The sequence below is a fragment of the Lycorma delicatula genome, chromosome 2 (assembly GCF_047948215.1).
Source record: "Lycorma delicatula isolate Av1 chromosome 2, ASM4794821v1, whole genome shotgun sequence".
In the NCBI taxonomy this organism is placed as follows: Eukaryota; Metazoa; Arthropoda; class Insecta; order Hemiptera; family Fulgoridae; genus Lycorma; species Lycorma delicatula.
The window spans coordinates 203363892-203391544 of record NC_134456.1 but is presented as its reverse complement, the minus strand read 5'-3'; the positions used below and the strand labels follow the sequence as shown (position 1 = coordinate 203391544).

General features: G+C 30.0%; 1 protein-coding gene across 8 annotated transcripts in view; it reads left to right on the top strand.

Annotated features, from left to right (window-relative positions):
- Window positions 1-27653, top strand: part of LOC142319586 (uncharacterized) — a 917667-nt gene that overhangs the window by 719316 nt on the left and 170698 nt on the right. Inside the window, exon 9 of one of the 8 annotated variants that reach the window (XR_012755216.1) lies at window positions 4224-4336. The exons of the other annotated variants lie outside the window; for them this stretch is intronic. The gene's annotated coding sequence lies outside the window, so the exon portion shown is untranslated. The remainder of the gene's footprint in view (window positions 1-4223; window positions 4337-27653) is intronic. 8 annotated transcript variants of the gene reach the window in all.

Here is a 27653-nt window from a genome sequence, read left to right as displayed (position 1 = left end):
ATATGTAGATCTGTATTCCTATAATTGTTCGAATTTTTGTACAAAAAAAAATGGAATTTTAAAGTACTGGTAGAAATTGCTTCCTGATCCCCACAGCATTTTGTCTTTCTTTTTTTTCCTGTTTAGCCTCCGGTAATTACCGATCAGATAAATCTTCAGAGGATGATATATACGAGTATAAATGAAGTGTAGTCTTGTACAGTCTCAGTTCGACCATTCCTGAGATGTATGGTTAATTGAAACCCAACCACCAAAGAACATCGGTATCTATGATCTAGTATTCAAATACGTGTAAAAATAACTGACATTACTAAGACTTGAACACTAGAACTCTCGACTTTCAAATCAGCTGATTTGGGAAGACACGTTCACCACTAGACCAACCCGGTGGGTCTACACGGTATTTTATCTAAGTTTGTATAAACATCAACTGGAACTTCTACTGGAATTAATTTCCAAATCGTCTCCACTACCTGATGTCTCATCGTCGTCCATCCGTATATTTATAATTATGCTTTCAATGGCATCTTCCATTAACGCATCTGTTTAAGAATCCATTATCTCCTGAACTTTCGACACTGATCTTTTCCAGAGTCTTCTACAGTAATTAATGAAATTTCATCTAACGTAACGGCTCTGAGTTCTGTTAATGACATTTTGGATATATTGCGGTCTCGAATTTTTTTAAAATAGATTCTAAATAAATTCAATCGGGTTAAAATCGTTGTGGTAAGGTGGCAATCTAAGCACTGTAATTCCTTTGTTATTTAATATTTCGTCTAATTCATATTGTGGTTCCGGACGGCGTAGTTTGACAATTTCTAGAAGTTCTTTTTTTGTTAGATCTGGGTCGCAGTTAATTTTAATTTTTTTGGAGTCATTCTTGATTACGATGCACTTGATGCGAAGAGATTTTACGCGTTGAAATTTTAACACGACTACTTTTAAGTAACAACTGTTGCAATTTCCAATGAAAAGAAGAGAATATTTGTTTTTATTAGTAACAACACGTCTACAGATTACGTCTTACTTATAACTACACGCCTATTTTGAACTTCTAACCCATAATTCTATGACTCACGCGTCTCTGTTTGTCATAATATCATTACTTAAACCAGAACAATTGATGTAAAAAAATTATACTTTATTTACTTTTATACACTTTTTTTTAGTACGATATTATTTAATCGTGCTAGTGTTTTAAAGTACATTGACTAAGAAAGCAAATTTTTCTTGTTACAAAATAAGAGGGAAAAAAATAATATTTCATTATTTATACAAAAATAAAAATGACATCAATTAACTTTCATTAATACAAATAAAGCCTAATAAATAATATAATTTTATGTAACACTCATTATATGCGTCTGCGTCCTTACACATAGACAATAAAATTTAAAACAGCAATCTAATCTCACCGCACTACCACTGCAAATCGCAGTACTACTGGAACGTGACTGTACATAGCAGTTGTTCGTAAACTCGCCTAATATGCACCTCGCTTTGTCGACTAGCAATCTATTCATTTTAAATATTATTCATCGTAGTTAAGTCCCCGCACCAAATTAAGTACGACTAACACTTAGTACTTAATTTATGTAAAACAAGATATTAACAATTTATTTTATTAACTGAGTGCGATTGTATTGCAACAGTATCGTAAAGCAAACCCACCGGGTTGGTCTAGCGGTTAACGCGTCTTCCCAAATCAGCTGATTTGGAAGTCGAGAGAGAAGTCGATAAATTTCAGTGATTTATTCATTAAAAAAAAAATGATTCAATTTTTTCCATCATTCGTTTCAGTGTATATAGTTAAGTCTAAAGACCCAACATTTTCTGGTTACTGACTAACGCTTACATTCAACAAATATACAAAATTCATTCCAAAATGTTTCACGCTATAAAATACTTAACAACCATTTTTTTTTTTAAATGGCATGTGTTGTTTTCTTTAACGTAATTAAGGTATTACCCTAAAACAAAATTATGTTAACCTTCTGAGTTGAAAAATTACAGAGTATTCCGAAAATTATGTTTTTCCTAATAAAACAGTTTTTTTCTAATGGCTAATTATTTTCTCTCATAAACTAATAAAATATATGTAACTGATAAAAGATTTCAGAATTTTTTTTAAGATTGTCATTTTCAGAAAAATGTATGATAATTTTTTATTTTCGTTTTGTTATTAAATTAATTATAGAGGCAGTATTTTTTTTTCGGAGGGAGTTTTTCACCTCCGAAAGTAAAAATCATTTACTTATTGCAGTATTCTATTCTCCTTACACTCCTGCTACGGATCGGAAAATGGACGACCTCAGGACGGGAAGAGGCGTTGGAAATGAAATTTACCAGTTTTATTTAATTTTTTATTTAACTTCTTAAACTTATTTAATTTATAATAATTTAACTTTAATTTAACATTTTAAATTAAAAAGTTATTTTAAATTATTAACTTATTAAACTTTTATAATTTAGTTTATTTAACTTTTTTAATTTTGTGTATAGATTTATTCTACTATTTGTTTATATTTCTGCACATTTAACAGTTTCTGATTATTAGTATGTTAAAATAGTTTAATGGCATGAATCTGAGAAGAAGTGCGTGTCTTGTCTAGTCCTACCATGTACGTAAGAATTCTTACATACACGGTACACAATGAATTTGTTTACTTTCTTATCTCTCAGTCTACCTTTCGAACCCTTCTTCGCACCCATTTCACTTACAACAGCATACCCAAATTTGTAAAACTTGCTGAATGAGAGTACTATGTAAACTTAATGTAAGTTTGTTATAAGAAAAAATTTAAAAGAAATATATCCCCTCTTTCTGAAAAATAGCCGATAGTAAACATTTTTGAATTCGATGTATATGATGGTAGGAGCTATAGAGTTTTTGATAAATCAGCTTATTTATTTGTGAATTTTTTTCTTCATTTGTTAAAACTATATTTTTTTTTACCTTATAAGCTGCTTGTCTTTATTATCTTTTAAAAGATTGTAGCTGTATCGGTTTGGGTATAAAGTTAATAAAGCCGGCGTGAAATTTTCGCTTGATGAACTGGCTCTGGATATTGGAAGACAAAATTCTATTACGAATATGAAAGCAATATTGGGTTAATAATCCTATTTCTATACTTATTATGATATATAAGCTTCAGTAAAAAACTAAAATATAATAATTATAATAAGATAAAGATTTATATATTTTTTTTTCGTTTCAACATTAATTTATTAATTCGGTCGATTATTTAAGATTACATTACTTGAATATTTAAATAATTAGTAGTGATTCTAAATCTGTTAGCATTTTATGTTTATCTATGTTTATATTGTTCTCATTCGCCTAATAAAATTGGTTGATATTTTAATTATTTGTAATTCTATAGTAGTGATTCCTAGTTATTCTCTAGTAAAAAGGATCGACAGTTACCGATATGATAAAGATTTCGTTCGATCTTTCTATTTATTTTACAGTTTCTTAATTTTTTTTAATTATTATTTTTTGAATCCTAGTAGCTAAGTATTTAGGTAACAATTAAAATTCTTTTTATATATGACAATACAAAACATAGCTATGACAAGTACGAATTGGTGTTAGCACGAGTGGTATAGTCTTACTAATTGTGTATAAGTTGTACTAATTGTTATAAAGGAATTTAAATTTTCTTAATGTTGCTTTTTTCTACTTGAAATAGTTTGTATTTTTCTGGTTGGAAAATAATAATAGATACAAAAATGTTAATACACCTGAATCATTCGGGAAGTTTCATAAAATAATAACTTTTATTAATGATTAGTTAAGAACACATTTCTAATAAATTCTGCTTTGAAATGTGTTTTTCTTAACGAAATTATATACTTTACCTCAAAGGGTAGAATAAAGATTGTATTTTTTTTTAGTATTCAGTTAGTAAATAATATTTTTCTTGTAAACTATTTAGTAATTGAAAATGAGCTTAAAAACAGTAAATTGAATGATTTTTTTTCCAGATTGTGTGAAAGTATAAAAATAACCTTTTTCCTAAATTATAAATTTTATTTTAATTCGTTAAATTTCGAGTTTTAAATTTTATCAAAATAAGATTTGCCAATTGTTTTTAGAGTTTAATTCGGCACCGACTTCAAAAAGTCGTAATCTAAATTAAATAATGGATTAGTATTTTTAAGTTTGTTTTATTTTATGTTACATCTTTTAATTTCATTTTTATTTAAAATTTGGATAGGCACGCAAAAATACGTCCTGTATGATAAAAACTTATTACTAGAAGCGTAAAAGAGAGAACCTCAAGTATTGATGAAAACGATTTTGAGAAATGACATGAAGAGCCGTAATGAGGTAAGAGCGTATGATGTCAACTAATCTTTCTGAAATGCAAGAATATGTATTATTATTTTTTTTATTCTTCAATCTCTCGAATAATCTTTTTTAATTTTTGCGAGAAATACATTGAATGCAAAATTGTCATCTGGTTTTACATCATTTTGCTATAATAATTCGATGCGAAGTAGTGATTATAACAAAAAATGAAAAATATCTTGAAATAATTTACGAGAGGTTATCTCTAATAAAGTAAAGGCCGTGTCATTGTAAAAAAATGTATTCTGAAAATATTTTTTATTTCTCTTATACTGCATACCTTCTACTTCTCTATATAATCACCACATGAATTAAGACATTTATCTTACGATACACCAGCTTCAATATACCCTCGTCGTATTCTTCTACCGCCAGTCCATTTAGCCACTGATTAACAGCATTTTAAAGTTCATAGTTACTCGCGAATTGCTTACCGCTGAAAAATTCTTTCAGTTTGATTACAAATGGTAATCAAAAGGAGCTAAGTCCGGACTACAGGGTGATTGATGGTAAATTTCCCATCCAGATGTTCTCAGTAAATCACGTGTCGGACCCGCAACACGTGGACGTGCATTATCGTGCAGCAGGACGACGCCGTCGGTCAGCCGCCCACGTTGCCGATTTTAATGGCGTCCCTTAACTTACATAGAGGTTTGCATTAGGCTTCTGCATTTATAGTCGTTCCACGTGGCATTAAATCGATCAGCAGTATGCCAACCGATCCCAAAAGACTGTGGCCATCAGTTTGCGTCCAAATGGCTGTGGCTTGACTTTTCTCGGTCTGGTTGGTGATTGATGATGACGTCATTCACTTGACTGCCGTTTTCTCTCTGGCGTGTAATACGAAATCCATGTTTCATCGTCCGTAACAATTGAATTAAGGAACTCATCACCTTTTTCTGTGTACCGCATCAGAAATTCCAAAGCAGATCCCATTCGGATTTTTTTGTGACGTTCCGTTAAGAAGTGCGGCACCCAAAGTCCACGAACCTTTCTGAAAGCTAAATGGGCATGAACAGCGCGATGATAACAGCTCTTGAAACATCAGGAAAAAGAAGGGCCAGGTCGGAAATCGTTGAGCGACGATCTTTTCTGATATCATCGAACTGTCCTCGGTGATTATCGAGGGCCTCCCCGAACGTTCATCATCATGCACATTAATTCTGCTATTTCTAAACCTTTCACACCATTTTCGGATGTCTTTCATTCATTACATTATCACCGTACACAGCAACCAACTGCCTATGAATTTCAGCCGGCTTAACGTTTTGATGGTTTAAAAAACTTACGTAATAACTTACACAAAATCAAAGATACTACGACGCGACAACTTACAAACAACAATGCAGTGTGTACATTGTAGCGTGGCCATGAACGATACAGGTTCGCCAAACTTAGGGAGAGAAATTTCCCAGCGGTCTTTACTTCAGAGATATCCCTCGTATTTAGACATGTAATTTTTTATTTTAAAAAATTGTTATTTAAGTTACGTGAAGAAGACTTGTAAAAAAAAATTATTCATATATATATATATATATATATATATATATATATATATATATATATATATATATTTGTACGGATCGGATTGAAGACGTATATAAAACCGATTGGATCTTAACGAATCGGATCGGATTTTAACGTATTGGAATATGTTGTGTTAAAGGATTTTATTTTTAGACTTGTGAAAATAATCTGTTTCTCTTGCCCATTAAAACTAATAATTTTGTTTCTACTGTTACAAAATTTAGGAAAAATAACAATGGATTAATTTTTTTGTAATTTGTTACGTAATTTACGTTGTTTAAAGTATTGCAGTTCACCAGTTTTGTACTCGGTTATTTTAACGGTGCATTAAGTTGGTCACCGGTCAACGATCACCTCACCTTACTTAACTGCTGCATTACTACAGTATGTAACTGTGACTATAACTATCCTGTTGGAACAGTAAAAGCTAATCAACCTGGTCATAAGACCTTGACGACAAAACCAATTTCTGCCTCGTTTCGTATGTAAGACCCCGCCAAACATCCCGTGACGCAAACTATTTGTTTTCTTTCTTTAGGTTTTTCTTAACGAGCCTTTTGTAGTTTGATATTGTAAAGAATCATATTTATTCGACCGACTTTTTGTACCTTATCGTATAGAATAAAAACAATTTTATCAGTTACAATGCCGGTTGCCGATGACGCATTGCAATATTCCGCCAAGTTGTTTTATGTAGATAATTTCTATACAGGCGAAGTGATAATTACTGTATTAAAATGTGTAAACCGATTAAAACTACTATAAAATTAATATCTCTTATGAAATTGAAAAACAAAAATAATAATACTTTTTCAATTGCTATTAAAATTTTGTCGTTTTGTTGTAGTTACACAGTTTATAAACGCTTCATTTTAATATTACCTTCAAAATCTTGAATTTTAAACTGTTTTTTAATTTTTTTTTCTTTAAAGAATTTGTTTTTTTCAAATAAATTCTATTTAAATGATTCTATTTTTGTTTACGTGTAAAATATGTCAGAGGTACATAAAATGCTGATCTTGCGAAAAATTCTGTACCCAAAACCCGAGAAAAATACATCGTTAAAAGTAAGAAAAAGAATACAGATCCGACGAAGAGAGTAATATCGAGATTGAGCTAAAACTCTCTGGAATGTGTGAATTTTTACATCTTAAGTTTACACACGTACTATGTATTATATAAAATACACATTTTTGAAAGAAAAACTCATCAGTACATATGATTGCGCTAACAACTCAAAGGTATATTAAAATCGCCTTTGTAAATCGTGCAATGTAATTTTTGTTTCAAAGATGTACTACATAGTTATCCGACGATCAGTTTAGGCCAAATACAAATGCACAGTTAGTTCGTTCAATCTGTCTGCCTGTCCAAAACTAATCATTTCGGATTAAAGCGAACGTTGTTTGTACACGATCGATCCTAAGTTCTATTTGTAGTGAGTACCATCTATCCCATACTCTTTACAGCTGCTAATGGTGCGGAGAGATAAAGTTTTTTTCTTTTGTACGCTTTTATTTGTATATTATTTAGACTATTTTATTGTACTTTTACTTTTTTGCTAGATGTCGGAAATTAATGAGCTGTTTGCATATGTATTTGTTTATTGTTAGTGATTTACGTAAAAAGGAACTAAAAATTTCGTACTTGAATGAAAGAGTGGTCATTACTTAGAAATTACATACACACCAATCTGCTTGATGAACTTTGTGTATATTTATGCCAGTCGTTCTGGTAAACGACTGGCTTAAATATATGCTAATGGTTAGTCCAATCCAATATCCACAATAGTGATTATTGGTAGTAAGTAGTAAGTAATTGCTATTACGCTAGCTTCATCGATAAAGAACCGACCGTAAACTTTCCGTCGGTACATTGCACAGAAACCGTTTAATTTTGGTAAGTCGCATTGTAAGAGTTCGCGGGGATTTTCTGAACCCCAGATATGGGCATTATGTGTGCTAACTTTTCTGCTAAGGTGGAATGTAGTGGAAAAGTTAAATCATATATACGATCACGAAAACCGTCATCGTCAAGCTGCAATATTTCGATTGCGAAGTCGGTAGACTTCAAACCTGTAAAAGGTATCGACGCACATGTTAGCATCTTCTTAAAACATTCCACACTGGCATTGCTAGTTCACGGCTGGTCTTCATAACAAATCTTTTGGACCACGCAGAAAAGACTCCCTAACACGTTCAACTAAGATCCTCAAGACGTACAATGGCTCCTCCTGTACTCTTTCGTTTGCGCAGTCATTCAAACGTACAAACTGATTATGCCATCAACGAATGTTATTGCCATAGGACGGAAAAAAGGATTGGAGAATTACAATTAAACTTTCTGTTGAATGAACGTTGAACTGTAATTACAGATTCACATTTAGCAAACTCAAAACATAGAAGGCTTTTTGTTGACGAGCCGCCATCTTGGCTAATAGCGATATCAAGCGGAAACATAGAGAATCAATCTATGGCCATGTGCGCAACTAAAATTTCCCTTTTTGCTTTTTTGATTCTAGTCTTAAATCAACACCGTACATCCAAGAGATATTATAACAAATTTAAACCCTGATATTCTATTTTATTCTCCCGAAAATAATGTATAAACCAGTAATTTTATTTTTTATGAAATTTCGCAAGAAATTGTATAAAAAAAATTAAAGATTTTGTTTTATTTTTATCATCTGCAACGGAAAAGCGTAGGAACGGCGAAGTGGAGAGGTAAACGGTTACCCTGATTGCTTATTGGGGCTGGCTGTTCTTACATTTCTGTAAAATAATTGATAAATGTGTTGATAAGTATGTTGTTATTTGTTTATTCATTTTATCGATTGGCACATTTAAAAAAAGTTTTTTTTGTACATTTATGGGAAAATCTTAGAATTTCTTCTATGGAAAGTCTGATTTTTAAAGATTAATTTCTTCAAAAGACTTCTTTTCTTCTGAATAATTAACTGAAAAAAAAAAGTTGATTTTTAGAGTTTAATTGATATACTGTGGACCATATACACAGTGGGTTAACTGCGGCCTAGCCTACTAATCAACCCACCGGGTTGGTCTAGTGGTGAACGCGTCTATCTAAATCAGCTGCTTTGGAATCCAAGAGTTCCAGCGTTCAAGTCCTAGTAAACCCAGTTATTTTTACACGGATTTGAATACTAGATCGTGGATACCGGTGTTCTTTGGTGGTTGGGTTTCACTTAACCACACATCTCGGGAATGGTCGACTGAGACTGTACAAGACTACACTTCATTTACACTCATACATATCATCCCCTGAAGTATTATCTGAAAGGTAGTTACCGGAGGCTAAACAGGAAAAAGAAAGGAAAGCCTACTAATCAAAGAATAGAAGATTAATTAAAGGACCTGAATTGGAAAACAGCTATGAAATAATGAATCAGAAAACCACAAACTAAATGGTTTAACCTAGGATGAGTTGTACGGCAAGGGTGCGTTCTATCCACCATTGTTAACTGTATTTTATGTTTTCTTACAATAGGTTATGAAAATATATATTAAAAGATTTTGATGAAAAGATAACGGAATCAATAGAGAATGAGGAAATAAATACATAATTTTTGCATATGATTTGATGGTTTTGTGTTATTAAGCTAAAATAAATAGATGATTTCAAAATTGGAAGATATAAAACATAATATAATTTGAAATTGAAGAATAAAAAACAAAAGTAATGAAGATACAATAAGGCTATGAATTCCTGCACAGAATAAGGAAAAATTGGACAAGTACATCAGTACAGGTACCTAGGTACGGTGTTAACAGAGGATTTACAAAACTGAAAATGGAATAAAAACCGGAATTGCAATGGAAAGGAACTACTTATTAGAGGGTTACATTTTATATCTTACGCAATAAGATGTGCATCAGACTTTAAAAGCGTCTTGTGAAGTTATGTTTGCAGCGGTATAGATAAAAATAGTAAATAACTTCTGGATAGATAAGAAACAATCACGTTAAAAAATTATAAAAAGAAACGGTGGGATGAGATGAAACCGCAAAGGAAATGAGATAAAATGGAATGACGGAGTGAAAAATTAAGCTGTGTGGAGAATTAACGAGATTAGAAATTTAATTTAAACAAAAAATTGAATCGATCAAGTCGGATCATATGAAGAAAAGGGATGATTAGAATAATGTTAAAAGGTCCACATAAAGTTGGAAAGAAGAGATGATAGAAAAAATAATGTAGCTGATGTAGAAGGATGTAGATACTCTAAGGAACTCGCCTCAAATGATTAGCTGGATTTAAAAAAAAAATGGAGATGATACAGGCTCAAGATAGATAATCGGATGATGGTATCAAAGAATAATTTATTTATAATAAAAAAAATTAATGACGACAATATTTAATGAAGATCATTTAATTCCTACTGGTCGACTGCATTTTATCATTCTATGTATAAGATAATATTAAAAAATTTATAGATGATTTTAACGACAAAAAATACAGCTTTTTCATAAATAAAAAGGAACCTTGTGCTTCCAAGGATTTCGTTGCCGGGATACGTACTTTTCTCTTTTAAGTCTTTAATAAACTAAGTAATAGTTACTAGTTAATATGAAGTCCAGCCCAGAAGTAGTGGCTTACAGTCACTTCCGGATGTAGTGGCGCCGCACCTTTAACAGTACTTGCATTTCTTTTTAAAAGTGAAAGTTGCATTTGAAATTATGTATTAAAGGTTATTTATTTCTTTATATCGTTTCTATACTTTTTTGTTGACTTTAAACTCGGTTTGATCATTTTATCATCTGTCTTAGTTTCATGTCTATTTTAATGATCTTATACATTTACTCCATTTTGTTTGAACACAAATAATCATTGCGGTTTATTATTTTAATTAAAAATAGAACAAACGACCAACGTAAAAATTATTTGATAAAAGGTCTTTTAAAGTACTTTCTTATTTTCAATGATTTCTTATGTTTTCAAATTTCGCTTAGTACCGGTTGATTATTAAATTTAGTCTAATTAAACACTAACAAATTATAACCTACGCTGTATTTTAAAAAGTACGAGTTGTAACTCAATTTGACTTTAAGAAATTTAAGCGCATTTAATTTATTTATAGTAATTACATTATCTTAACGATAATTTATAATAGTAACGATAATTGTATATACTCTTATCATATTGTAATAATAGAAATTATGAGAACTTCATTATAATTTACTTACACTTATATTCTGATGTAATAAGTGATACATAATTATGTTTAGGAGTTGTAAGTGGCTAGCAACAAATCAATTATCTATGAAATTATTATGTTATTAACAAGAACATTAATTATGTCCACTTTTACTCTTTTATTAAAAAAAAGAAGAAAAAAGTAGATTTTGTACGTTCACTGCGGTGTTTAATTATCCACAAGTTATTAATAATTTTTTTTTTTTGTTGGTTACGTTTTGGGTTGTTTATATGTTCAATCGTTTACGTTTAGTATTCTGTTGTAAAAATGGTGAATAGTGGTTGTAAAAAATAAAGAAAAAAACACTTTGTTTCAATAATGGTAATATTAAATGTATCGTATATAAATTCTTTAAATGAAGTTTAAACTGAATCGTATTGATTAATATAAAAATCCCTTTCGGCACGCCGGAAGGCGGAAATAGATTTCACCGGTGCTAAGTAGGGGATAAAAAAGATTTCTCCCTTAAAGTTAAGAAAAACTTTAAATTTACTCAATACGACAATGGCTGCATGTGAAAAAAAAAGTTTCACATGCTTAGCATACGACAAATCCCATCTTCTTACAATTCCAGCAATATTTTGGTTATCCCTTGCTGTAAGGGTTGGTCATATCAAAAGTTATTTCACAGAAAAGTTTTAGGTAATGTTTACGGAACTAACGACCACTTTAAACCGATTCCATACTGTGCCTGTTAAGGCAGGTATTTGTTTTTTTGTCTTCGAAACTCCATTTTTCCACCCTCTGAGCCAATGGTTGGTGATATCCAAAAACTTTACTTAGATCATTTTTAGGCCCTTATCCAAAAACTTTAAATGAAACTTTAAATGAATTCGATATTTTACTTAATAAGAAAGTTATAACAATATTTTGTATTTTTCGAAAAAGCCCTCCCTTTTCACCCCATGGTTTTTGCCCATTAATCGAACTCAACCGAGATTTTGGGTCGTTATGTTTTATGTATCGATTTGAAAGTGATTGGCGCAAAATTACGGCAGTTATCATGTCCACAAAAAGTGAAATATATATATATTTCATTTTTGATACATACATATATATATATAAAATTTTAAACTGACGGTGGTTTTGGGGTCTGGGGGATGTGAAACGCGAAGATATGTCGAAATTTTCCGGAAGTCGCATTATGATACCCATTACAATAGGAAGTTTGTCATTAAATCTACCTAATAGTATTTTGTCAGTATTTGTTTTAGAAGTATGCGAATCTGTTATACAGTTATTTACCCACCGGGTTGGACTAGTGGTGAACGCATCTTCCCAAATCAGCTGATTTCGAAGTCGAGAGTTCCAGCGTTCAAGTCCTAGTAAATCCAGCTATTTTTACACGGACTTGAATACTAGATCGTGGATACCGGTGTTCTTTAGTGGTTGGGTTTCAATTAACCACACATCTCAGGTATGGTCGAACTGAGAATGTACAAGACTACACTTCATTCACACTCATACAGAGCATCCTCATTCATTCTCTGAAGTATTATCTAAACGGTAGTTACTGGAGGCTAAACAGGAAAAAGAAAGATTATATACAGTTATTTACTTGCAATCGATTTTTTTGTTCAGTTTACGACCCATTAGAAATTCTCAGCAGGAGAAGAAATTTTAAATTTCCATCCAGACACGTATTAGTGGATGCTAGGCCATATTATTCTCGTTAAACTTTTTCGGTAATCGGATAAATTATTTATTAGTTATCTTCTGAGAATGTATATTGAGTTTTAACGGTGCAGTCTTCGCTCGTATAATTAGTTTTATGTTATTTGCGTAGATTTTATTGAGAAGTATTAGAGGATCATGGCTCTCAACAGATCTGGAAGCTGTTCGCCTTTCTACTGCCTTTCTTTTCCCTTCTCATCGCGCTCACTTCTTTCCCCTCTGCTTGTGAGATTACTTCTTATAAATTAGGTAGGCAAGTTATAAAAAGATACTTATACGTTGAAATGGGGCAAATGTTTTTGATGAGCCAAGTAGAAGAATGGGAATCTAAAGAATATCCTTTTCAGTTAAGAAACGCTGTGCTTATTTGTTGAGGTTTAGACTTATTTTTTTTTTTATACTGATGCAACTAGAATCCCATGGAATAAAGAAATATTAAGTTTATTTAATTCTTTTTTCAAATTAAAATATTTTACTAGATTCATTATTAAATAATGAAATTTCCTTTGCAATAGGTAGACTTAACTTTTGAACTTTATATTGATATTAAAATTATTTCTTTCGCTGGAAAAACTCTCTCAAAAACAATCAGGAATAATAGGGGTAGAGGTAGTCTAGAGTAGACAACCGAGTTAAAGCCTTACTCAATAAACAAGCTAGCCGTGTTTCGAGATATCCCTGCTACCGAGTGCGTAAATTTAATACCCTTCCAGCTGAAAATGATTTGAAAAACAATCAATCATTTGTTTAAAAAATAAAGTTATTGACAGTTGTGATGAGAAGTAGAGAACGAAGTTCACTAATTATAAAGAAGAAATCGAAAGTTAAAAATAGTATTGGTAGTAATTTAAGAAAGCATTAAATTTAAGGACATAATATAATGTACAAAAAAAATCACTAAAAAAATGTTTAATTTATATTGGGTCAATTTTGTTTACGCTTCTTTTGTATATTGCTTTGATATTAATTTTCTTCCCTTCACATGACAATTTCGTGTCTCTTGTTGGCTATTGCAAATGTTACTTTTTATTTTATCTTCCGCTATGGGTTTTCCTCTTTCTGTTTTGTAAATTAATCATTTTCTTTTTGAATGTAATTTTTCTATTACATTTTAATGTTATTGGTTACAATATTTTAAGCCATCAAAATTCCATCTCTCTTATTTAATTCTTTCCATGGTTACAAGAAATCGTTCGCAGATATTCACTGCCATCTAGAACGATACATACATTTCTTATGTATCTATCACCGAGTTGATTTAACGTTGATCAATCAATAATAGAAAATTTCTGTCCGATCATTTGACCAATCATTTGCTCTTCGAGTCCTAAGACAGCAAATATAGAGCTTGAGTTTAGGCTGTTTAAGAGATTTCTTTAAGTGTTTTAATCGTATTTTTGTTTTTCAATCGAAAAAACTTTTAAAATTTCATTTTTATATTTATTGGATATTTAAACCGATTCATATTTCTTCTAATTCTGAAAACCTATTGATTTTTTCATCGTATCAATTTTCCTGAAGTAAAGTATGTGGACATCCTTTCCAGGTAGTAATTTTTTATAATAAATAATTTTTTTTTTTTGTAATACTGACTGATAAGTAACGAGTATTTTTGTAAAGTAATAATACTGCAATACAATGGTATTAAATAGTTATTGTGAAATATTTTTAGCTATCGTATTTGTAGAACAAACCCCTCTATGCCGAACTTCAGAACGCAGTGGTTCTGTAATATTCTACCTTGATAAAAAGTATAAATTAAAATAACAAATAAAATGTAATGATTTCAGTTTTTAATTCACCATTTTTATGCAATCCTGATAGATATTATTAACTCCCTTCAGAAATAGCTGAAACCATTGCAGATTGATAAAAATTTTGTATGCACGTTTCCTACATTGAACTTTGTTTTATTCGTACATATTTTGAAATTCTTATATAATTTTTGAAGATATGCTTATATATTTTTTAACTACGTCAAAGTTTTAACCTTCAAGTGCTAGGATTATGGAGTTACAGCAATTAAAAAAATAATTATTTCTATTCCAGATGTTCTTACAGAAATGTTTCAAGCGTTATTATCCGTGTGCTCTATTATTAAGAACGTAAAGAGAATTATGTTAACATAAAGCTTCCACTATTGTGTTCTCAATATTAAAGAACTGTAATACCCAGATTTTAGTTTGAATTTTAGACAATGTGTGGGAACAGAACTTTCAGCGGGTTGATGTACAGTCCTGTCTTAGTTTCGTAGTACTATTTATTTGTACAAACAGTACAAATAGTAATAGTATTTAGCCAAAAAAGTCTTTTTTAATAAAAAATATAAATATTAATAATAATTAATATTAATATTATTTTACTATAAAGACTCCGCACAAAAATTGTCAGGAATTTTTTTAATGTTAAATATAAGTATAAAAGAAAAATTATTTGATAAGAATCTGAGTTCCTGAATGGAATTTTGTACAGTCAACCCAAAATTAATGCAGGAAGCATTGCCAGATTTTTTCGGTACTGTTCTTGTTCAGGGTACGATAATCTATTGATTGTTTTTTTTTTTAAATTAAATATTTTTTTTGAGAAAAAAATATATAAATAAATAAAATAATTCTATTAAGGTATATCGTTAAATTTTATTTTACAATAAACAATATATAACGCAGTATATTTATGATATTGTAATTCCCCTACGCAAAATTCATTATTAAGTTATTGTAGAGTAAGTAGGCAGATTGTCAGAAATACGTTATTCGTAATTCATGCATCTAGGTAGGGCGAACTTTATATTCGGCCGGTGAGATATAGATTACCAGGTGAATGAAATTCAATTAAGTATTTAGTTGACTGTAGGTGTTATATTATTACTGCATTATTGTTTTACAAAACAGATTTATTTCTACGATTGAATTAAAATAGTGTTCTTCGGTCGGATTTAAACAAATCCGAATGCTGTAAAAAGGTATTGTTCCATAATACGTTGTTACAAATGCCAAGGCTGTGCTCGAATTAATGGAATTGGTTGCAAATTTACTCTATTGATATATTTAAATTTAGTTTTAAAATGTTCTAATTTTGTTGGTTTATTGTATAAGTAATAACAATATTTCCCAGTCAGTGACATTAAATTCTTTACTTCAGAAATGTTTCTACTTGGTTTTTTTCCTATGAATTTGTATGCTTTCCTGTACTGACTTGTAATTCAGGCCTTTCTACAATTTATTCCTTTTGAGCTTCATATGAATATAAAAGTATCGATGTGTGTGTTGAATTTTAGAAAAAATGTGGAAATCAAAAGTATTACAAAGAGATTTCTAATCGTGATTATAAAACTTTAAGAGCTATAATAACAAAAATAATGGACATGTAACTTCGTAGACGTATATGTTTTCACTTGTAATTCTATTTTACGCATTTAGTTTTTCTTTATTACGTGCCTTGTCATATTATCTTTGTATTTAACATTCTTTAGTAATGACATGCTGTTCAACTCGAAATATAAGTATATATATATATCCATACATACACACTTACAAACACACCCAGACACGACTTTTTTTAGTCCGGATGAGTATCAGAATGAATCTATCCAATCTGTTGTCATTATTACAATGCATTAAAGACTTATCTGTTTATTTATAATTAATCTGTCACTAATATATTTGTATATTAAAATGTGTCTGTCAGTTAAGACGTCATCTTGATCAAATTATCGGCTTTTATTAAAACTCGTGGTTTGATTTGAGCTTTACTCCAGTTCAAATTTATATATATATATATATATATGTATTTAAAGATACATATGATATAAAATATGTATTAATACATATAAATATATATGTATTTAAAGAGAGAGAGAGAATTTAAAAAGTATTTACCTAGATGCTGCATTTCGTTTGGTGAAAAATAGCTTTTTGTTATGTTTTAGCTTAAATATAAGTATAGTAAAACATTTACAAAAATAAAATTTATTTTAACAAGATTTTATTATTGATAGTTTTTATCCGAAATATTTTCCGGATTGTAATTTTTTCCATATTATTGTTATTCTGTTTAAATGATAAATTACAACAATAACTGCTGTCATATTGCGAAGTAGAGACTGTCACTATTGTTTTTAAGTATGCTCATAGTTATTTCACTGAATTAACATTTGGTTTAAAACAAAAATAACTAGTCATTTTCAAAATATGTCGGTCTGAAACTGTATGAATGATGTCGCTATGTGTAGCTTAAACTGAAATGTTTTATCTGTAAAATTGAAGATTCATTCCTTGTTTCGTTGATTTCCTTCTTTCTTTCATGACCCAGGCTAAATCTGGTATTCTTAGAGGCTTAAAAAGATCTAACCAGTAGAAATGCAATTAATCACTTTTTATACGAATTTTTACTTTTAAATGCACATTTAGCGCGCGTTTTTTTGCTATATCTCAGAACAAAGTTTTTATTTTTTAATTAGTGTGTTAAAAAAATGACTGATTCTTTAACAGTAATTAAAATGAAAATAATAATTTAGGACAAATTTGTTAGTTATCGAACCGCATTGTGGTTATAGCGATAAGAAATTGAGATCATATTGTATAAACGGATATAAACGTAATTTATTTTAATAACAACTTCTGGTACATGTTTATATATAATGAAAAATTTACTGTGAATGTTTTAAAAAGAACATTTTTCTATTTTTTTTTTTTCATTCAGTATTCTTATTTATTCTTGCCGATCTAATAACGAATTCGGATGAAAATGTTGTAAAGTATGCGTTTCTAAAAATTAACGTCGGATGTAATATTCATTTAGTAAATTAATCGGTAAATACCGTGAAATTATAATTAATTTTTCTTTTTAAATAATCCATATAGTTATTGCCCCTACAGAGTCTAGGAAATATCTTATAAGTTGATAAAATAAATAAACAAAATTGTATAAACAAAATGAGTTTTGGAGTAAAAACAGTTTTATTTTACGATATTATAAAAATTTGGTTCAGTTTGTCGTTACAAAACTTTAAATTTTAAATTAGTAACAATGCCGAACTTCATGATAAAGAACAATGCAAATGTTAGTTGCATTGTTTCACTAGCGGTAATGTTACACTAATTTGTCGCTCTTTTTTCTTCGACTGCATTTAAACCGATTGTCTTTCTTATGACTCTAACATTTGTAAAGTCCCTTAGATGCAGAGTCAGTATAGTCTGTGTCTCTAAAATAATGATATACACTGTACTGTCGGGAGAATGTAGTTGTATTACACCGTTTATCTCTTGATTGATAATACTGAGGGTTGCGGGTGATCGCACTCCACCGTAGGTCGATTGCGATGTTACGATGAGGGTTTAGATAGCGGCACATGGATCAATAAAACCCATCGGGGTAGTTATGGGTCATTTGTCGTTCGAATGATTGCCACACTGTGGTCGGTTAGGGGGAGCCCGTAAGGGTAGGCTCAATCTCTGCGGTGAAATTGTCACTTTTAGCGTTGAATACTATCTGCATTGCGGTAGGTTTGGAATGCTTATGTGCTGCAGAACATTCGTTTCCTTGATGAAGGGATTGGGAAATCTATTCTCATTTCTTTAGTGAGCTCGGTATGGGATGACATACCATGGGATGTCATTTCATTTTCGGAAATGACAGTTCTAAATGAGTCTCGTGTTTCATGAAATGTCGCTTACAACCGTTCGATTATGGTATCTAACATACTTTACAATTTTAGTTCGAAGTTAACGTTAAAAAAAGGAAAAGGTTTATTCTTAACGGATTCCAATAGATTTTAGGATTCCTGATTCAGAAATTTGCCAGAAGCCAGAATTCACGTAAACAAACAGTTCATTGTTATTAACAGATTGAATAGTCATTACAATTTATACTACATTTCTAAAAATTTCAATTCCGTTATCAAAAATTATTTTTTTAGTTCACAATTGTCCTAATTTTTCATTTTGACTTGTTAGCTTATATATCAAATAGGATTTTAACATATGTAGGAATAATATTAGATCTTTACTTAGCTATTACTCAACAGTTTTTTTTTTAATAAATAAATAATGTTTATTTCGAAGATGAGATTAATGGGATGAAATGATAGCTGTTAGCAAGATTTTTCAGTCGCTTTTACAAACAATGCATGTAATTCTGTTGTTTATTTTGTTATCCGCATGTGTAATAAACTTACAGGTTGAGATTTATATGTGTGATTATGTCTTATTCAGGAAAATCGGTGTTTATCACATCGTCATACATTAACCAAAGAAATATTTTTCTTCTTATAAGGTTCGGTTCTTTCTGTTTCTTTAATTTTTTGGTTGATATTTCCTTTTAGTTTTAATTTTGTTGGATTTTCTTATTGTCTTTTTTTTTTGTTGTTCTGGTTTGGGTGTTTATTTTATTATAATTAAACATCATCATAATAAGTCCCCTTCTATCGTAACTTTTTTTTTCTTTTCCTGTTTAGCTTCTGGTAACTACCGTTTAGATAATACTTCAGAGGATGAATGAGGATGATATGTATGAGTGTAAATGATGTGTAGTCTTGTACATTGGCAGTTCGACCATTCCTGAGGTGTGTGGTTAATTGAAACCCAACCACCAAAGAACACCGGTATCCACGATCTAGTATTCAAATCCGTGTAAAAATAACTGGCTTTACTAGGACTTGAACGCTGGAACTATCGCCTTCCAAATCAGCTGATTTGGAAAGACGCGTTCACCACTAGACCAACCCGGTGGGTTAAACCTTCTATCGTAACTGAGTAAAAAAATTCTAAACTATATATATTTTTCTTTTATGTTCATCAAAAAATCTATTTTTATGTAACCATTGTAAGGGAAATTTGTTATAATTAAATTGTCAAGAAGAATTAAAATCTTTAGAAGTTTAGGAGTACATTACTTTATTAAAGCAATTTATTGTGATGTGTTGAAGGATTATTTTTTACTTCTGGCCTAAAATATATAACTTGGTTGATCGATAGTAGATTTAAAAAGACGTATGTCTAGTTGCAGGAGATGAAATGATTTAATTATTACTATAATCTTTGTTTTTATTTTCAAGAGAAACTAGTAATTATGGTGGGTTGAATGTATTTGCTTATTTTAAAATAACCTTCAACCTTTTACGGTTAAGTCTTACTTTTTTAATAGATCTATCTGTTAAATCTTGTAATTCGCTTTTTAGGATTATAAATTGCTTACATGTTTAGTAACGTACGTTAACGAGTGAGTTAATTCAAGGTATTTTTATTTTGTAAAAATTGTTGGTGATGTTTGTTCCCCGAGTTCATTCTAACAGTATAAATTCTAACAATAACATTTATAAACTGGAAATCTACGAGTATAAAATTTAAGGTTATTATTGCTCATCGAATGATGATCGAATCTTCATAAGTTCTGAACCTAAAAGCTATCAGAATAATCTGATTTTTTAGATCGTAGAGACCCCTAAATTGGACTTAACAAATTTACCAAGAATTGTTCATGACTGCCGAAAATTGTCATCATCTAAGGTTGAAAAATCTTGACTTGATTTTATACTTGTTTTTTATTTAAAATACAGCAGTATAAGTGCAATTACCTTTAGTCGGAATCAGAAAAAATATAATTTTTTAATGCATTAGAAGACGTGAGATTTGAAACTAAACTAAATTAGTTGAAATATGTGTATGTAAAATTCAGTACCCCCTTTCACTTACATGCACCTACCTGCATTTCTTTAATTTCTGCTATCCGGATCGGTTTCAACCAGCCCATTTGTGCCCAAGCATCTACCTGATTTTGTAATTACTTGTAGATAATAGATCTTGTTGCCGACTTCAAAAAGTCAAATCGGTTCAATTATGCGTGTCGAAGTTTTTCCGTATTTTGATTTTTCATAACCTCTTCTTACCAAAATTACTCAATTAAAATTAAAGGAGAATACAAAGAGCTGACATCTCTTAAATCTTAAGTCTTTATATTAGTAACTTGAGTGCATTTATTTCCGAGTGGTATTTTAAAGCGGCATATTTATATTTCCAGTATAGTTAAAAAAACTACGTAGATGTTCTATTATTATTATTTTTAGTGACTTTGCTCGGAGTATCTTCGCGCCAGGTTTTTCGCTATCTTGGAAGAATAAAAATGCAGTAAGCGTCCAGCCCTAAAAATGTTTATAGAAAAACTTTACATCGGGTGTATGAATCCTAAACTTTTAATGGTTGGTGTTTATTACTTAATAAGATATTGTACTACAAATATCGAATTAAAACGAAGTATTATGACTTAAGAAATTGTAACCTTTTTAAGGTAGTCATGAAACTGTAAATTTTGAGTAATTCAGTCTGTAAAGTCGATTGACAAAAATTGCATAGTTAGACTTAACTGTCCAATCTTTTTACTTCTTTGTACGTAGTAAAGGAGGTATTGTGATAGCGAAAAATTTAGGTTTTCAGATTTTAACAGAAATATCCATTTTGACCATCCCTGTACCCATTTCGACTAGTTTCGGTGTGACGTCTGTATGTACGTTCGTACGTATTTATCTCGCATAATTAAAAAACGATTAGCCATAGGATGTTAAAATTTTCGATTTAGGACTGTTGTAACATCTAGATGTGCACCGCCCCTTTTGACTGCAATCGGCTAGACCAAAAGTGTAAAACAAGCCCAAAATTCAAAAATTTATACCGAGGTTAATAAATCATTCACTAATAAATCATTATATTTAAATTAAAATAAAGGTTAAAAAAAATATATGTATATGAAGTTGGATTCGAACAGATGTGCGCATGGTTACGGATCCGAGACGTTCTCACTTACACCACATAACTGCTGCAGAGACTTGAAGCAAAATTAATATATAAACTAACGTAAAATGCTGATACGGACACCTTAATTATATACATCATAAAAACGTGATAAAATATGATGTTCACCATAATGCAATTGTGTAACTGTCCACTTTATTAAATAATTGGAGGATCGTATCTCACTTTCAAATGAAATAAGTTTAAATGAAGTGCAGAAAAAAATGTGTGTATGTAATTTAATAGGCGTACAAGGAAGTCATCTGGTGTTGACATCAGATTTTTTTTTAATCAATCAATTGTTTTGTGAAATTGTCATAACAATTTTAAATACCTTTCGTATTTTAAGAAAAAATTTGGCATGAACGTATTTTAATACAACAGAAGTATTAATTTGTCTCTTTCACTTGTTCTTTGTTGTTTTTTGTATGTTTTTTTTTAGTATTTATCAGTTCCTAAAATAGATTCAGAAATTTATTGCAGGGTTGATCACTTTTATAAATTGCTCGGTTTGTAACATTGAGAAATAAATTTGGTATAAATATGAGTTACTTGTGAATATTACATAGTTGAACTTTGTGAACTGTAACATTAATCGTTATACAACTGCTGTGTATAATTTATTTTCAGTATACAATGTTGTCTGTTCGGTTGTAATCTCATTTTAAAATACGCTTCCATACTATTTTTTAGATCGTTTAGATTTTACTGAGATTTCTACAGACCGTGGGGACAAATGAAAAGCACATTCAAAGCAGTAGTTTTCCATTATTTTGAAAACAGGATTGAATTGTCACATTTGGAATTTTTATCCTATTATTTTTAAGATGTAAGCTGAATTGACGTAATAAAATTATTAAATACGTTGTAATTAAATTTTTATATTCCATTAATGTTGTATAGGTTACTCTAGACAAAAAAAATCCATTCCTTAATTACAGTTATGTTCTTGTTGTTCATTCTTTAGTCATTTCTGATAAAGTAAAAATAATTCACTAGAATTTTATTTCTTAACAATAATTTTTTCCTGTGTGGTTGAAGTGTAGATTATAGATCACAACAGCCGCGGTAGATCTAAGATATCTATTTTCTGTTTACAATTGAGAAACCACAGAAATTTAGTTAAGGGAAGTGTTCATAACAGATTTACCTTCCTGGAAGAAAGGTAATCGCTCTGTTATAACATTTATTAAAATAAAAAGTGTTAATAATTTTATTTTATCCTTACGGAATCAAAAATTCCGTGGTGGCATTTTTGTTATATTTATATTTTGTCTTATTGGGACAATTGTGTTTTATAACTCACTGTTGTATTTTTTGTTTATCGTTATAAATTTCCCATTATGTTTTGAAAAATTATTTAATAATAATATGATTTCAAGACTATTACTTAATCAGTTTCATTGCGGTCACCAACTTTTTTTTACCATTTTATTGTATTTAAAAGTGGAGTGTGATAACGTTAATCAGTATTTAAATAAAATTCATTTTATGGCTTTGTATTGTAGTTTATTGTTGTATTGATAAAAATATTTCTGATAAAAAAAAACCAAGATAGGATATGAAATTACTTAAATGACTTTGTGTATTCATTTAAATTTTTTCCTGCATCGGATAAAATGATTTTTTGTTAGTATTTTTCACTAATTTTGAATGTTTCAACATTATTTTATTTGGAATGACCTGAAATTTTTGTATAATAACCTTAGATTTAAAAAAAAGAAAAATCTGCCTCCTTGGTGTATATTGTATTTTTTAGACAACCTATTCTTAAAATGAAAAACCTTTATTTCTATTTTATTATTATTACCACGGTTTGCATTTCAAATTATTTTATAAACACCTGTCATTGTCATATATTTTCTTAATTTAATTATTTTTTATTCATTTTGTGTTTGCTCTGATATTTGTCTTGTTACGTTTTTAACATTTAAAAAAAGGTAACTTTTTTCAAAAGAGCCTATTCATTTCAAACTTAACTACCCGCATATTTTTTCAATATATTTAATTCTGGAGTATAAAAAAAAACATTTTTTTTTGCTTTTCTCTCCTTATTTTCAGTGTTTTAAGAGTTATTATATATAAATAGTTTTAAAAAATTCTAATTTTGTTTTATTACTTATACATACTTACCAATGCATACTTACTTACTTATGTATACTACTTACCAATTAGTTAAATAAAAGGTGTTTCCTTGTGACTGTGAATAATGACATTTTAATAAAATCCTTGTCTTGTAGCCTATTTTTACTATACGCTTGCAGTAAAATCCTCAAAAGAGAAGTTGCTCAGAAACCGTAAGAGGAAATTTTGAAACAGTTTGATTGTGAAAATTTAATAACAATTTTCTATGTTAATTTCTCCATCTAAAGAATATAATAAATCGTATTATAGGCCTTTTAGAATGCCTGGATGTCAAGTTTAATTGTTATTAAAACGAATAAGAGTATTACCAATCAAATAACTTCTGTAACAAGAATTCAGAATGTTAATGGAGGAATTTTATATCCATGCGGTTATTCCAACATTAATAATAAGTTTATTGCATTAATTTAATTATTGTAGAAAAAATAAATTCTTTATGCAATCCCGTTTGCATGCTAAGTGTTCGTGTATTCATGAACTGCGTCGGAAAACGTATGATGTAAATGTTATTCAATATGAAGACTACTTTATTTAAGAGATATTTATAAATGATCACGAATAAGAAGAAATAGTCTAGTTCTGCATGTAATATAAAATTACATCAACTGGATTTCAGTTTCTTCTAGTTCAATTAATTTTATAGGTATTTCTTCGAAGTAGTTTTTTTTTTTGCCTGCTTGTTGTCTGCTTTAAATAATTTTATTTGCTGTTAGTTTCTTTCGATATATTATATTTCCTACAACATCAAACAAATATAATCTTCTCTAATAGTATGGAATGTATTTCTTAAACTCTATTTACCTCTGGTTTTGTAGGACGCGAGTCTCATCAAAGCTCTCTTCTCTTTTTTCTGTTTAGCCTCCGGAATCACCGTAAAGTATTACTTCAGAGGATGATATGTATGAATGTAAATGAAGTCTTTACTGCCTCAAGTCGACCAGTCCTGAGATGTGGTTAATTCAAGCCCAACCACAAAACAACACCGATATCCAGTATTTAAATCCGTATAAAACTAACTGCTTTTACTAGAATTTGAATCTTAGAACTCTTGATTCGAAATCAGCTGATTTGCGATGACGAGTCCACCGCTAAATCAACCCGGTGGATAGTATCATCAAAAGCTGGTGTATAAACTATTATGAGACTTGCGTCACACAAATGTTATGTGACGCTTTTCTCTGAAAATATTCATTAAAAGTTGTGCTTTTTTAATTTCTGTATTAATTTCTTTTGAATTTTGGTAGGTTTCTCACCAGCCCTCTTATTTTATGAATCTGTTTAGGATTCGGAATTTTTCTTTTCCCGTGGATTTTACCTCTCTGCCGGCTTCGGTCGACATTATCCTTTCTGTTTTAAGGTTCTAATTTTACTGAGTTTTTATATACGGATATTATCCTAGGTAGAAAAAGTTAAAGGTAACTTAGAAAACAATTAACATTTTTATTTTAATTATCATTTATATTTAAGCTCCACAGGATTGTTATTTTATAATATACTTTTACATTTTTTCTTATTATATCGAAGTATTTATAAAATTATACTTCAGTTTGAATTGATATGTTTGATTTAGTTGAAATTATCGTTTTAGGTTAGTTAATATCAAATTGGTAAAAAGAACATAAAACAAATAAAACAAACGTTTCTTAAGAGAAGAATTTTTTATTTTAAATTTCTTACAACGAAAATGATAAAAAACAATGCTTTTTAATAAATCATTTTATTATTATTTAACAAAAGTGACTAGAATAATTAAGTAAGGATTATTTTTATCGAGTCAAATGTAAAGTTAACGTAACTGAAGCCTGTGTGGAGTTGGATATAATTTTTCGGGTTTATGGTAGGAATAAATGTGTTATAGTAGAAGAAACCCATTTGGTCTCTACCGGAAACGTACGTACCTTGTCTGAGCACGTGTGTCGAATATAAGTTTTGTGATCTCTCTCTAAGTTTTCCCTTGTTATTATTATATTACTGTTTCCTGGAATAAAATGTAAGGCTTTTTATTTAAGAATATAAATATCGTATTAACAATGTAGCATTAAAATTGTTGTTTTCTTTCGTTACTTGTGTAATATAAATCATTAAAACAATGAAATATTACCTTTAAATATTAATATGTCGTCTATTGTTAGAAATTTCTATTTGTTAAGTTATATTTTATCTTTTTCTACTATAATTGAAAACTTAATTCTAAAAATAAATTTCATTTTAAATTTATGAACGTTTGGATAAATTTAGATCTAGATTACTATTATTGAAAATTAATTTTGTATTATTTTTGTTATAACTAAATGCTTTCTTTTATGATTAGTTTTTAACGTCGGTTAACTGTCAAATGTTAACTGTTAATCAGCACACCACAAAAAATTGTTGCAATTTTAACAATTAATTTAACAATTGTTGCGAATTAACAATTTAATTTAATTACATTAAATTTAATTTTTTTTTCTAAGTGCACAGGCATTCTTTTTTTGGTGAGAGAATGAACTATAGAAAGAGAAAATGATTGGATAATTAGCCTAATTTATTGTTGTTCTATTGATCATAAAAGTAAAAGAGTGTTCTGAACCCCGTAGCGGAAGAGATCCGCCTTGTGACGATCCTGGTCCCCACCCCCCTTCCTAATCCTGATGGGCTTTACCGGAGATCGTCTTTTAGACCAAAACTTGATAACACAACGCAATCATCAGTTTGACTTCTCAGGATGCCACCGACACAACGCAGTAATCAGTTTGACTTCTCAGGATGCCACCGGTGCAAATGCCTCGGCAGACATTTCCATGAGTGTATTTACACAACCTACTATCGCCTTCGTATGGCCAATCACGACCACCAACCATAACTTACAACCCTCAACTATCAAATTAACCGATTCGCGGAAGCGCGATCCCCGCGCCTTCCTCTAACACCGAAGGTTTCACACAGAAATTCTTCCTGTATCTAACTTCAATTAGATTATGCACTCAGATGATTACTTGATTGAGTCTTTAAACACCAAAAATACTATCCTCATACCAACAAAACAAGTGTTGATTGCAACTACATCATTTTTTTCCTACAATTCAATTTACTCATCTATACGAGTATACTGTGCCGTAACCGTACAATTGTCGGCAACCTAACAAGTGAAAAAGCCTTGTCCAAAAATTCCATAGCCATTCGTAAGAATAATAATCATTCGCTGCTAGACATATTAAGGAGAGTGAGGAATGAAGTGGTTTCCCTATAAGTCACAACGTATATGGCCGTCATATCAAAACCCATTGAAATTTAGGTTCACTAGAGAGACTGGTTGTATAGTGGACCTAATTATTCTCAATAATGCGTTTCTAATTAGTACCACTTATATCTCAAATGCACCTTAGTCATAAAGAAGACTATAAGAGATGATATAAATCAACAAATTAATGTATTTCTTTCTGCTATGAAATAGTGCATTATACATACTCTTTACTGGATAGGAGAAGCTAAAATTATTATTTTTAATTGTTAGCATTAATTGGTAATTATTTTTATTGATCCCACGACCGTAAGAAAAAAACATAAACTGCATGGAATTTTGTTTGTCATATTTTTTCAAGTTTTGTATATTCATCATGTCTGATATTTAACCTGATTAAAGTAAGAAATTATTGCGGAATTGTATATTTATTTATTCGCATCGTACTGTATCCTTAATTACTGTACATTTTCGACCATAAAATTATCGATTTTTTTTTTAATCGATAATAATTCTCCTTGTCCTTCTCATCTTTGGTTCTCCTTTTCTTCTCATCTTCTGATCTTTAGATCTGTTTATTATTCATCGCCATTTCGCGTACTGTAAAACCTATTCCGATTTTTTTCTACTATACATCCTTTGCCTATTTACATCCAGTCCCAAGTCCATTTGCAGTAATTTTCCCAGATTATTTATCGTATCGTGCAGCAAATATGAACATCTAGTATTGTGGAT